Genomic DNA, 13,044 nt, shown 5'->3' on the forward strand with positions numbered 1-13,044 from the left:
CTCCAAAACATGAGCTGGTTTTGCTACAAACATGTGAGCATGTTGTCCAAGACAAGAATGACCACATAGTAGTCTTATAATAAAACACTATCGAGTTCTGGTCGGGAACCATCATCAAGGGTTTCGAAGTCTTTGCATAAGTCTTGCTCTTAAGAAGAGACTTCTTCTCCTTGAACAATCAATCAGTGGCTTGGTGTGCTAGGGATACATATAGAATGAAGGTTGCAAGTCTCCAAACCACTGACTTGGGATAGTTCCAGAGGAAGCAACATTGACTTTCTTGAATTCACGGCGGCAACTTGCATCAAATGCACATGTAATCGAGGAAGTCACTTCTTTCATCTGAACATATGCTTCATGGACGCACTACTAGGAAAAGGCCTACTAATGGCGCACCTAATTTGGCCATTAATGGCGCATTAGTGGTGCGCCATTAGTGCCACGCCATTAGTATATTTTACTAATGGCGCACCACAGGTGCGCCATTAGTATCTGGTATACTAATGGCGCACCTCAGATGCGCCATTAGTATATACAATAGTGCGCCATTAGTATGCCACCCAGGGGGCCATGTATACCCAGGTGCTTTGGCATACTAATGGCGCACAACAACAAGATGCGCCATTAGTAACTTCGGCATACTAATGGCGCACTGTTTAATGATGCGCCATTAGTATCCTTTGGCATACTAATGGCGCACTGTGATGTGATGCGCCATTAGTATGAATATTAGGTTTTTTTTATTTTTTAATTTTCTGTTTTTTGCACAGGTTACAAAATGTATAATTGGACAAAATATAGACAGCACACATCAACAACAGATTCATCAAATACAATAGAAGATTAGTCTCTGAATACAATTCATCATATTAGTCTCCGAATACAATTCATCATATTAGTCTCCGAATTGAAAAGACCGAAGAAAGATAGAACATTATATTACAAGTCTCGAGACCGCGAGTAGCGAGTTTGTCTTCACATTACAAGTCGATATCGATCATCTAAACTACCATCACCTAGAAGAGAGTTGCGGTCATCACAATGAGCATCATCATGATGAAACTCGTCTTCATCCGGTTCCTCCAGCGCTCCCTCCCCTCTCCCGCTAGATAGCGGGCGTATCTAGATTCGGCCTCGGCCCTAGTGGTGTACCCTTTGTAACTGTTACCGCTGAATCGGTGAACCTGTCTCCGACACTCCTCCCAGTCGTCGTAGACTCCGGGAACCTTACCCTTGTACACGACATACGACGGCATCGCTATGCAGTAGCCAAACGAAACGTTAGTACCAATTCACAGACAATACATAAGCAATATATAAGTATGCAACAGAACGATCAGAAGAGAAAAGCAAGACATTAATAGCATCGATTACATCTAAGTTGAATGACTCTCGTAACCAAAGAGACATACTACAAGTTCATTAAAGTTTAATTACAACATGAGCCAATCGATGTTTCAGAACTAGACACAGCATCACTGCTTTCGACTCGACTCAAGGGACCGGAGCGTGGATGAAGCCGCCGTCTATCGTGGGAGTCATGAAATAACGGGTCGTTGTCAGCCTGCATTTGTAGCATTGTGTCGATGTCACTGTTGGACAGTTGATTTCTGAGGTAGAACTGCCCCGAGGTATGAAGGACATCTTGATTGATGATTGCCGCAAACTCCGACTGGATGTGAAAGAATTCTTGTCTGATGTCCGCGTCCTGGATTGCCGACACGCTCGCGGCCCAATCTTTGAGTCTACTCGGTAGCAGAAGTTGATGATGGTCCCGTACGATCGCCCGCATGTGATGGATGGCGTAGTAGGCACCCTTCTGACCGCCAGGCGGCTGCTTGACGCAGCAGAACGTCGTATTGTGGGAGAACACGTGCTTGCCGTACTTACGAATAGGCCTGGTGAAGGTGCCTCCAGATTTGACGTAGCCGGGGAGAACATCATCAAGAACCTTCTTGACATTTGTGTAGTCTACGTTCGACTGACGGTCCGGGTCGAAATACGTGGCCATGGAATATTTGGGGCTTAGGAGGATGAGCGTGCAATGTGTGTCACTGCAGAAAACACGGAATGTTAAAAGAAAAACGATCGAAATCTAAGAATTCATATGTTACGGGGCGGTTGAGGGGAGGACTTACTCGGGAAAGTAAGGCACGAGGAAGTTATCCTTATCTTGGTTTGCCAGAATGACGCCTTCGAGGTAAGAAGTCGTGACTTGCCGGTCCCCAGCGCTGCCCAAGATCTTGGCATGCATGTAGAAGGGGTCGACTATCACGATGTCCGGGGTCTTGTCGCGAATGATCCGCATCTCCATACTCAGCGAAAATAGCCGAACGAAGGTGTAGTGCAGCAGATGAAGGTTCAACATAGCGTGGATGTCATCAAACCGCAGGACGATCGTACCCCCGATGGAGTTATCCACAAAGCCCTTGCCCTCTAGCACCTTGGCCGCGAAAAACGGGTATGCCACATCCTTCTCTCCGAGACGCCGCTTCTCCAAAGAAAGAACACTGTCATGCAGACTCCGCATAGCACTGGTTGCAGCATCGAGCATATTTCTCGGTAGCATCGGCCTACCCGCCACATGCACCCTCCTCGAGATATCCTCAGGTGAAGGTGGCCCGTCCTGAGCACGGATCGTACTCGGTGCCGGCTGGCCCGCACCCTTGTTAGTCTTTCTTTTGCGTACCTTCTTCTTCTCCTGTAATGGGACCGAGTTCTGCTCACAGACCGCCTTCTTGAGTGTGTTGGGGCTGATAATATTTCGCACCTCGCCTATCCGAGGCTCGGTGAAGTCGGCAGCTGGAGGCGTCTCCTGAGAGCTGAACAGCAGACGATGCCTGTTGTAACTTGGTTTCTCCGCGGTACCAGGTAGATCGCGCACGTCTTTTGTTGGGTTGGGTTCTTGAGAAGGAGGCCCCATGAAGTCGCCACCGTACCCATGATCGGCAAAGTACTGATCGACATTGGCAAATGTATCATCGTTGTCGTCGTTCTGATCCTGTGCCATATGCATGTTTGGATCCAGTGGCATAGGGATGTCCGGCACCATTGCGGCGGTCTTGCCATGGGGCCGACTTGGCGCCGGCACGACTGGCGGTGTTGTCTTTGGGGTGGTTTCCCCCGCCCCCAAACGAATCTGGCTCTTCGGCCAAAGCAGGGGCCAGCTCAGGCAGGCGCTGAGGGTCATCACGTCATCATCGTCGACCCCGACGGGTCGAATCGGAGGTAACAACTCGTCGCAACCTGGCAGCACCCGAACCAGTTGAACCGTAAACAAGTTGGGTGGCATCTGGGTACCGTGGAACAAGGGGTTGCCCAGTTGAACGATTTTGCCCTTGGCGACATCAACCAACTCATTGTTCACGAAGTGCAGGAGACTGCACGGAATGTCGGTGGCGCCCTACGAAAACATGTAGGGTGTCAGGGATGCCCGGTCAAAGGCAAGGAGATGAAGTCCTCGGCCGAGAGAGGCTTAATTAGTTACCGTGATGATGGCGTCGAGCTCGGCTAATGTCGAGGCACCACCAACGGCGGGCGTGCAGTTGATGGAGGGGCCGCTTGCTGCAGAGGTGCCGGCCGGCGTACACCCGGGTGCATTAAGCTCCCGTGCCGGCGCCGGAGACACCAATGGCCCTGCCATCGCGTTCTGCGAGTTGCTGGCCGTGAAGCTAGGAATCGGGGGCGGCCCCTGTTGGCCGCCCGCAATCCACGCACTAATCCCCTGGATCAAGGTAGGCACAATGGCAGTGATCATCGCTCCGAGTTGTTGTTGCACTTGCTCTTGGACAATCTCTGGAATCCGCGCCACCTGTGCCCTGAGTTCTTGAACCTCGCGCGCCTGGCTTTCCGAGCTGGTCTTTTTCTCCTTTCGCCCACCAGTGTTATAGTATGACGCCCATTTTGTCGACAAGCCTTTGCCGGCCACACGACCAACTGACGTCGGCTTACTGAGCTTATCCTTGTTCTTCATTACATTCAACGCCCTATTTAGAGTGGTGTCCCAAGGGTTGCTCTTAGTCGACCCCGCGCTACTGCTTTCAGTCGCCTGCGGAAGGAATGTGAACCATTTAGAAATCTGGCTTCATTAATTAGAATGCGACCATATGGAGCTAATTACGCGCGGGTGTATTCCTTACCAGAACAAGCTCAAGCGCCCTGGTCTTCGGATCCGTGGTAAGCTCCTTTGTTTTCGGGTCCTTCTTGTACTGGGCCCTGACAAAGTTCCTGGTCTGCTTGTCACCGTATTTATCGAAGAGGGGCGGTAGGCCTTGCTCGGCACGGTCCGCCTCCTCCTTGTCCCATATAGGCTCCGCCACTCTGTAACCGCTGGGACCGAGTGTGTGTTCCCCTAAGTTCAGCTCCCGCATTTCTTTCCCCCACTTACTTGATTCAGAGTTTGCGGTGCTCGAGCAATTGATCTTGAAGTCGTTGTAGTCATCTTCGGTGATCGAAGGATTTTTCTCCTTGATCTTCTCATAACTCTCACCTTTCTCGATCATTCTCTTCACATTGCTTTTCCAAGTAGACAGGGCCTTGCTCATCTTCGTGAGGGCAACATTGTTCACTTTATTCCCTTTGAGGCTTGTGTTTTCAAATTCAGCGGGGAACTTGTATCGTTCGTGCATCTTCGTGAAGAGGTGGTTGCGCCAATTCCCTTGGTCAGGATGCCTCAGGTTCTCGGTGTTGATCGAGACGGTGCTCCGAAGAATGCACCCAAGCTGAAGCGAGTACCCCTTGACTATTCGTTCGGGCGCCGTTGGATTCCCGTCGGAGTCCACTTCAGTAACTTCCTCCTTGAGGGTGCGGAGCACGGTCGGGCGCCGGTCCTTCAGTTGCCTCTTCGGTTGGCTGCCATCTGTGCGTGCGCCGCCATCATAAGTGGTGGCATCCTCGGCGGCACCATCAGTGGTGGCATCAGTGGGGTCATCCTCGGCGGTACTATCAGTGGTCTCAGGATCGGTGGGGAAGGCGGTGTCCTCATACAAGTGAGGTTGTTCCTCCATCTCCTGGGACAGCTTCCAGAATGCCTTGCCGCCCGAACCCCCGGCCTCATCATTGTTGGCCATGTTTCTCTCTAAATAGGAACAAAGTTTGGTCAAAAAGTTGGTTATTGTCAAGGAACAAGATCATGGTCTCATCATTTAGGGTTTGTCGACACCGAGGCATCCTAAAAACTAAGATTTTATCATTGAGGGTTTTTCGACTCCGAGGCACCCTAAAAGCCTAAGCTTTCATCATTTCGGTTTTTATCGACACCGAGGCACCCTAAAAGCCATGCATTAGTCACAAGTACGCCGGGGCACTTGATCCTACTTAATTAACTACTAAGATACCCCGGCCCATGCATTAGTCACAAGTACCCCATATGTCCTATTTTTAGCAAAGTCATGCTAAAATTCACGGAAAATTTCAGCATGACCTTTGCTAAAAATAAGACATATGGAGTACCCAAATTTGCCGAAACGGAAGTTAATCGACATTCCAGCAAACTCAAGGGCCTCTCGGGTGGACAAGGCAAAAAAGGCCTCCATCACAACATGGAAAATACATTGGCATGTGAAGAGGTGAAACAATATATGCATCTCCAAGCAGTATCATTCAACATTTTGGACAAACCACTACAAGCAATACTGGACCATTTCTCCCCCAATACATCATAGCAACATTATTTGGGTACCTATATGGTATTAACATGCCATTCTCTGTCAACAGAAGTAGCACAAAATCATTCAAGTACCAGACAACTGACAGACATTGATCAACTGACAGAAGTAGCACATTCACCTATATGGTACTGACAGAGCTTTTTGGCCAACACTCATAACACTGATCAACATTTCTCTAACTCAGACTACTTTACACTGATCAACTGTTCTAATGGAGGAGAGGAGGAACAACTGAGGTGGCTACTCACATCTACTTCTGGTGGGTGCTGAGGTAGGACTTCTCGCAGTACTCGGAGGCGGAGTAGAGCTGCGGCCGCAGGTTCTTGAGCTCCTGCATCAAGCATGGCCACAACGCTCAGTTTATCTACCATAGACAGTTTAGCAGAAACAAAAGCAACACACACATGTCTATGAAGTATCTGAATTTTGCAACTTTATTGTGTCTGAAATAGCTTTACTCGATGGTGTACATGCAGATCTCAGTTTCAAACTGGAATAATTTACAAGCAGTTTCAAACTGGATACATATGACTGTGCCATTCTAAGATTAAAATGAAGACACGAAGAACTTAATTAGATAAAGAAGTGTCAGCTTTCCTAAGACAAGTATCAGCAAAGCATACACAAAAAGTATCCAAAGCAATAAGCACCAAAACATTACTACACACAAAATATCCAGTCTACATACATATGCCTTCTAAATCTTCCATGCTTCTAAATGAAGGTCAAAATAGAATAATGCACACAACATCGACACAATAATTATGGACCCATGTTTGTGGAAGCTCGATATACAGGAAGCAATGAAAGATTGTTTTAACTAAACCAAAAGAATGCTAGATGTGCATTCTAATTGAACCAAAAGATGTTGCTGCTGCTGCATATACGTACAAACAAACAGAAGCAAAACTAGGTGATGTGTAAGTAGACTATAATTTAGGGCAGCAAGTAATCACCAAAACAGAGGAGGCGTGCTAGGAGCAGATTGGTGCTAACCAAATCCAATGATTGGCGGTAAAGATCATTCGTTGTTAATTGTTGATTTAGCAGCAGGAGCATGCTAGTAATCAAATCTACCAAGGAGGAGCTTATTTGGCAGCAAAGGATTGTCGTCCCATTCTACGAATCCAAACCGGAGCGAGCCTTTTTGTCCCCGTAAGTAAATATAGAAGACAAGAGCAGACCATCCTTTGCCTCTAAGGACGAGGTACTGGACTTGAATATCTCGAGAAGATAATAATAGTAATGTAGAAACAATGGAAGATAGAATATTTCTTGGAGGTGGTGAAAAAGCCAGCCAGACCAGAAACGCTCAAGTTAACTACACATACATACATGCATACATAACACACACATATGTATATTCCCTGCCCTCCCATGTATAGTACGTAAAAAGGATGGACCATTTCCATGATTATGCAGAAGAAGAGAAAGACCTGCAATCAGCTTGGATTGCATTTGTGGAGTTCATCAACTAAAGCAGAGCGAGGTACTGAACTTGCATCTTTAGAAAACGCAAATGTAGCAACAATTACAAGATAGATTATATATCTTGACCATATAGAGCAACAGCCAGCCAGACCAGCGATACCGAAAAGCTAACTACACGTGTGGGCGTGAGTTGCAAACCTGAAACTCTGAATTTCCGTTGCCAATACAAGTCTGAGTCTGAAACCTGAAACTCTTTGGTGTACCTACCTCCCCCCAAATGGATCTCTTCCCTGTTGCCTGCAAAACTGAAAGTTAAGTGTTGGAATCAATCATCAAGACAAGACAACAAGCTGGAGATGAATGTGCAGTTTTGTGAAGAAGGAACTATAAAAGTTTGAGATTTGTGTCTCTGGTCTGAAGATATAAGTTTGGAATGCGGCATGGACAATGTAAGCGTGAGAGGGAGGAACCCTAATGGATCTAAAAGAAGAAGAAGGAGGAGAACTTACTTGGGCTGATGAGGCGGCGGGGCAGCGCTGTCGGGGCGGCGTCGAGGCGTCGAGGCGGCGGGGCAGCGTCGAGGCGGCGGGGCAGCGGCGTCGAGGCGGCGGGGCAGTGGCGTTGGGAGAGGAGAGGGGAAGGGGATCGATGGCGAGGGTGAGGGAGAGAGAGGGGATAGGTCAATTTGGGCCGGAGAGGAAATATGGATGGGGGCGGCACAATACTAATGGCGCACCACCCCTCGGTGCGCCATAAGTACATCCATACTAATGGCGCACCTCACCGTGGTGCGCCATTAGTAGTTTTTTTCTTATAGCAATGGCACAATACTAATGGCACACCACCCCTCGGTGCGCCATAAGTACATCCATACTAATGACATTAGTATTTTTTTATTTCTGCTCGAGCCAAAAGGTTATCTTCCACCTGACCTGATCCACACCAAGTTCCCTCTACTAGCTCGACTGGTCAGCAGCCAGTTCTCACACCAGGAGGTCCTGGGTTTGATTCCCAGGCTCCACAAATTTTTTTATGCATTTAAAATGCTGTTTGATACTTATTTGTGTTTAAATATGTTCAAACTTGTTTAAATCATAACAGTAATATTTTTATAAGACAGTAATAATTTTTTAAAAAATATCATCAAACAGTAATGCCGGTGGAGCGGGGGAGGGTGCGCGGGGTGCGGGGGGTCGGGGGCGGCGGTTGAGTAGGGGAGGGGTGCGGGGGGTCGGCGGCGGCGGTTGAGTAGGGGAATCGAGGGTGCGGGGGGTCGGCGGCGGCGGCCGGTGGACCGGGGGGTGCTCGGCGGCGAGGGGGACCGGATCTGGCGAGGTGGGATAGCGATCGAGATGGAGGGGGATCGAGATCGAGTGTCCATGAAATTTAAAAAATATTCATGATAGTTCAAAAAGTGCCCATGAAATACAATCGAGAAATGAAGGCTACGATTTCAATACAATCGGTCTTAGCTAGCTATCTGTTCACAATCTTCTTGCCCTTCTTTTTCGCAAATGGAGTTCTTCTGTGGAACGGACATCCTTTAGGTAGGGTGGTCCTGCTTCTTCTTGTGGTGTATGCTGCTACTTCATCATCGTCGTCATGTTCGATCCTCGGGTCGCCGTACTTGTCGAAGTCTTGCTCATTGGCTACTCCATCCATTCCGATGATCTTCCTTTTGCCTCTCCTCATGACAACACGACTGGGCTTTGATGGGTCGGTAATGAAGAAGCATTGGTCCACTTGGGAAGCCAGTACCCATGGCTCATTTTTCGCGGTGACGTTTGCGCCCGCGGTCTTGGATTTGGCTTCGGGTATAACCATGGTGGTGAAATACCGGTCTTCTTTTAGGAAGCTCTTCGCCCATCTGACACGGAACATCGGGACCTTCTCTCCAGCGTAGCTCAGCACCCAGATCTCCTCGATCCTTCCGTAGTATCTATCCTTGTCGTTACCGGTGTAGGATTCCATCTTTACCCCGGAGTTCTGATAACCATCGCTCTTCATGTCCTTGGCCTCGGTGTAGAATGTGTAGCCGTTGATATCGTACGCCTCATAGGTCATCAGCTTGTGCTCGGCGCCCTATGACAAGGCGAATATGAGTTGTTCTTCCGCGAAAGAATCCTCATGTAAAGGGTACGACAGAAGCTTCTGCTTGAACCAACGCGTGAAACATGAGTTGTGCTCTTTGAGTATATCTCCGTCCGTCCTCTGTTGGCCTCGGTCATTGTACGTCTTCTTAATAAAGGTTTTGTGCTCTACCACCCAAGGATCGACCACGTCTATGTGTTGTAGCGCGACTAGGTTTGCTCTATCAAAGTCGGCGAGTCGACCCTCGAAGTCAACATGCATTTCGCGGCGACCCTCACGGTGACCCCATCCAGCGAGCCTGCCGAGGTGCCTATTGATGGGCAGACCAACGGGGTTCTTGATGCCTAGATAATTCATGCAGTAGGAGATGCACTCTTCGGTCAGAAAGCCCCTGGTTATGCTTCCCTCTGGACGTGACATGTTGCGAACGTATCCTTTGATGACACCATTCATCCTTTCGAATGGCATCATGCTGTGCAGGAACGTCGGCCCGAGTTGGATGATATCGTCCACGATATGGACCAGCAGATGCACCATAACGTCGAAGAATGCGGGCGGGAAGTACATCTCAAGCTCGCATAGTATCACCACGATCTCTTCCTGTAGCCATCTGAGTTGCCTCACGCCAACAGACTTCCGAGATATGACGTCGAAAAAGTTGCATAGGCCAAATAGCGTTTCACGGACGTGCGCGTCCATGATCCCACGGATTGCAACTGGAAGTACTTGCATCATCAGCACGTGACAGTCGTGAGACTTCATCCCACTGAACTTCTGCTTCGCTGGGTCTAAGTATCTGCTTATCTTCCCCGCGTAACCGTAAGGAAGTTTTACTCCTAGGAGGCAGGTGAAAAACTGCTCGATCTCCTCCTGACTTAGAGTGAAGCACGCGGGAGGGTAGTCATTTCCGGTCTTCTTGGCCTTTTTGCCTTTGCGGCGACTTTACGTGTCCTGCTTCGCCTCATCATCATCATCATCATCATCATCATATATAGCGTGAAGCTCCTGCCTGATGCCCATTGATTTCAAGTCTGCCCTTGCTTTCGGCCCATCTTTGGTCCTCTCTGGCATGTTGAGCAGGGTACCAAGCAGACTCTCGCACACGTTCTTCGTGATATGCATTACATCAAGGCTGTGAGGCACACGGTGGATCTTCCAGTACGGAAAGTCCCAGAAAACAGACCTCATTTTTCATACCTTCACCAGCGGCTCTGGCGCCTTTCGCTTCTTTCCCGGCTCTGGCGCCTTTTGCTTCTTTCCGGGCAGTGGGCAATCTTTCCAATTTTTCAACAGCTCGTCTATTTCCTCGCCGCTCCTCGTACGCGGGCGTCCTCGGGGTTCGGTTTCACCATCGAATAGATCCTTGCGTTTTCTCCATGGGTCATCGTCACGAAGCCACCTTCGATGTCCCATGAACATGGTTTTTGAAGACCCGGGATCTCTATCTAGCTGGCGATACGTTGTGTCATCCATGCACCTGACGCATCCAGAAAATCCGTGGACCACCTGCCGCGCGACATATCCGTAACCGAGATAGTCGTGCACCGTCGTGAGCAGCGCGGCTCTCATAGGGAAATATTCTTTCTCTGCGGCGTCCCATGTATTGGCTGGCATTTTCCACAGCGTGTCAAGATCCTCTTTCAGCAGCCCCAGATACAGATTAATGTCATTCCCTGGTTGTTTCGGTCCTTCAATTAGCATACTCATGTGAATGTACGTCCTCTTCATGCACAACCAGGGGGGAAGGTTGTACATCCACACAAACACAGGCCAGGTGCTATGTGTGCTTCTCTGGCTGCCAAACGGATTGACTCCGTCGGTGCTCGTGCCCAGCATGATGTTCCTTGGATCGTTCCCAAATTCTAGGTCTTCGAAGTTCAACGCTTGCCACTGGCTCGCATCCTTAGGGTGACTCAGCATCTTGTCTTTTTTATCTATCTCCGGATCATTTGCGTCATCTTCTTGCTTCTTCTCCTCCCTATCCGCGTGCCAACGCAGGAGCTTTGCTACCTTAGGGTCCGTGAAATACTGCTGCAGACGAGGAGTGATCAGAAAGTACCACACCACTTTTCGAGGAGCTTTCTTCCTCTTCTTGCATCGAGTGACGCCGCACACCGAACATATGGTAGACTCCGCGTGCTCGTACCGATAAATGATGCAATTGTTCATGCACACATGGTATTTCTCGTGCGGTAAATCCAGAGGACACACGATTTTCTTCGCCTCCTCCAAACTGGTCGGGCACTTGTTCCCCTTGGGAAGACGTTCGTGCCAGAATGACATGTTCTCGTCGAAGCATGCGTCAGTCATTTTGTGTTTTACCTTCATCTCCAGAGCCATGAGCGTTACTTTCAGGCGGGTATCCTCAGGCCTGCATCCTTCATACAATGGAGTAACTGCGTCTAACTCAAGTTGATCCATCTTGGCTTTCTCTCGGAAGGCAGCTCTTGCGTTATCCGTCTGCTTGAGAAGAAGCTCTTGAATATGAGGGTCCTGCACCCAGCCCATCGATGGTCCAGCGTCGTCTGCTCCGCCGGCATCATCATCTTCATGATCATGCCCATCGTCTGCTCCGGCATCTTCCTCATCATCATGTCCTGCATCTTCTACATGATGACTGTGTACAGCATCACTGTCGTGATCATCTCATGGGGATTCTTCGTCTTCTCGACCACCCGAGCCGCGGTGGTTGTCTTGCTGCCCTTCCTCATTTCTTGCCCGGCCCCCATGGACGACTTCGTAGTCAGCTTCATCACCTTGCCACCGATAGTCATCCATGAAACCACGCAAGAGCAGGTGGTCCGGCACCTGCCCGGATTCCGGGACCGCAATAAGGCTCTTCAGCTTGCATCTTCGACACGGACATCTTATCTCCGTCTCGTTCTTTTGAAGCATCTTGGCCTTCGCGGACCTCAAAAACCTATTCACGATGCCTTCGGTCATCGTGCAGACCATGGTCGCCTGCGGGGAAGAGCAAAACGATATTTTAGAACCAAGAAAAAAATTGGCGTGACTTTCCCTAAAAATAGGACCAAAAAGAATGCTTAATGCCAAAATTCTCGCCGAAACGGAAATGAATCAACATTCCGGCAAAATATTGGCAACTATCGCATTTAAAATACCGGTACACCTCCAAACACAAACACATATGCAACACCACAAACATATGCAACACCACAAACATACATAGATCTAGCTAGGCTATAAAAAGTGCATGTGCACATTGTCGTAGGGAGAACAACATAAATATAGCTTCCCCACTTACTTACCTATCAAAACAAGGTAATTTAACCACTTAAATTGAATGAATCTATGGTGGAAATGAGGTGAAAAAGAGGAGGCACCTGAGACAAGGAGGAGGTGGAGAGAATGAAGTGGGGAGAAAGTGAGTGTGGGTAGGAGAGGCTGTCCAAAATATCTTGTTGCTGCCCACTTACTAATGGCGCACCAGCTCTAAATGCGCCATTAGTAATCCAGGTTACTAATGGCGCACCTTCTGGTGGTGCGCCATTAGTAGTTTTGCAAAAAAAAAACAACATTAGTGGCGCACTTTCCGATAGGTGCGCCATTAATAGTTTCAGCTCTAATGGCGTATCAGAAGGTGGTGCGCCATTAGTATATACTAATGGCGCACTGCTTGTCTGGTGCGCCATTAGTGTCAATCCCATCTATAGCCCTTTTTCTAGTAGTGACGGGACATGAAGATAATGCTTATAAAAGTTTCCAACAGTACATAGATGTTCGACATGAATCATGGACAAGATAAGGATGTCGTCGATGGGCTCAACAACAATTCATCCAGGTTCCCATGAAGATGGAATTCCACAACTATGTGAACAAGGTGGTAGCATTG

Source organism: Triticum aestivum, chromosome 6A (genome assembly GCF_018294505.1).
Source record: "Triticum aestivum cultivar Chinese Spring chromosome 6A, IWGSC CS RefSeq v2.1, whole genome shotgun sequence".
Lineage (NCBI taxonomy): Eukaryota > Viridiplantae > Streptophyta > Magnoliopsida > Poales > Poaceae > Triticum > Triticum aestivum.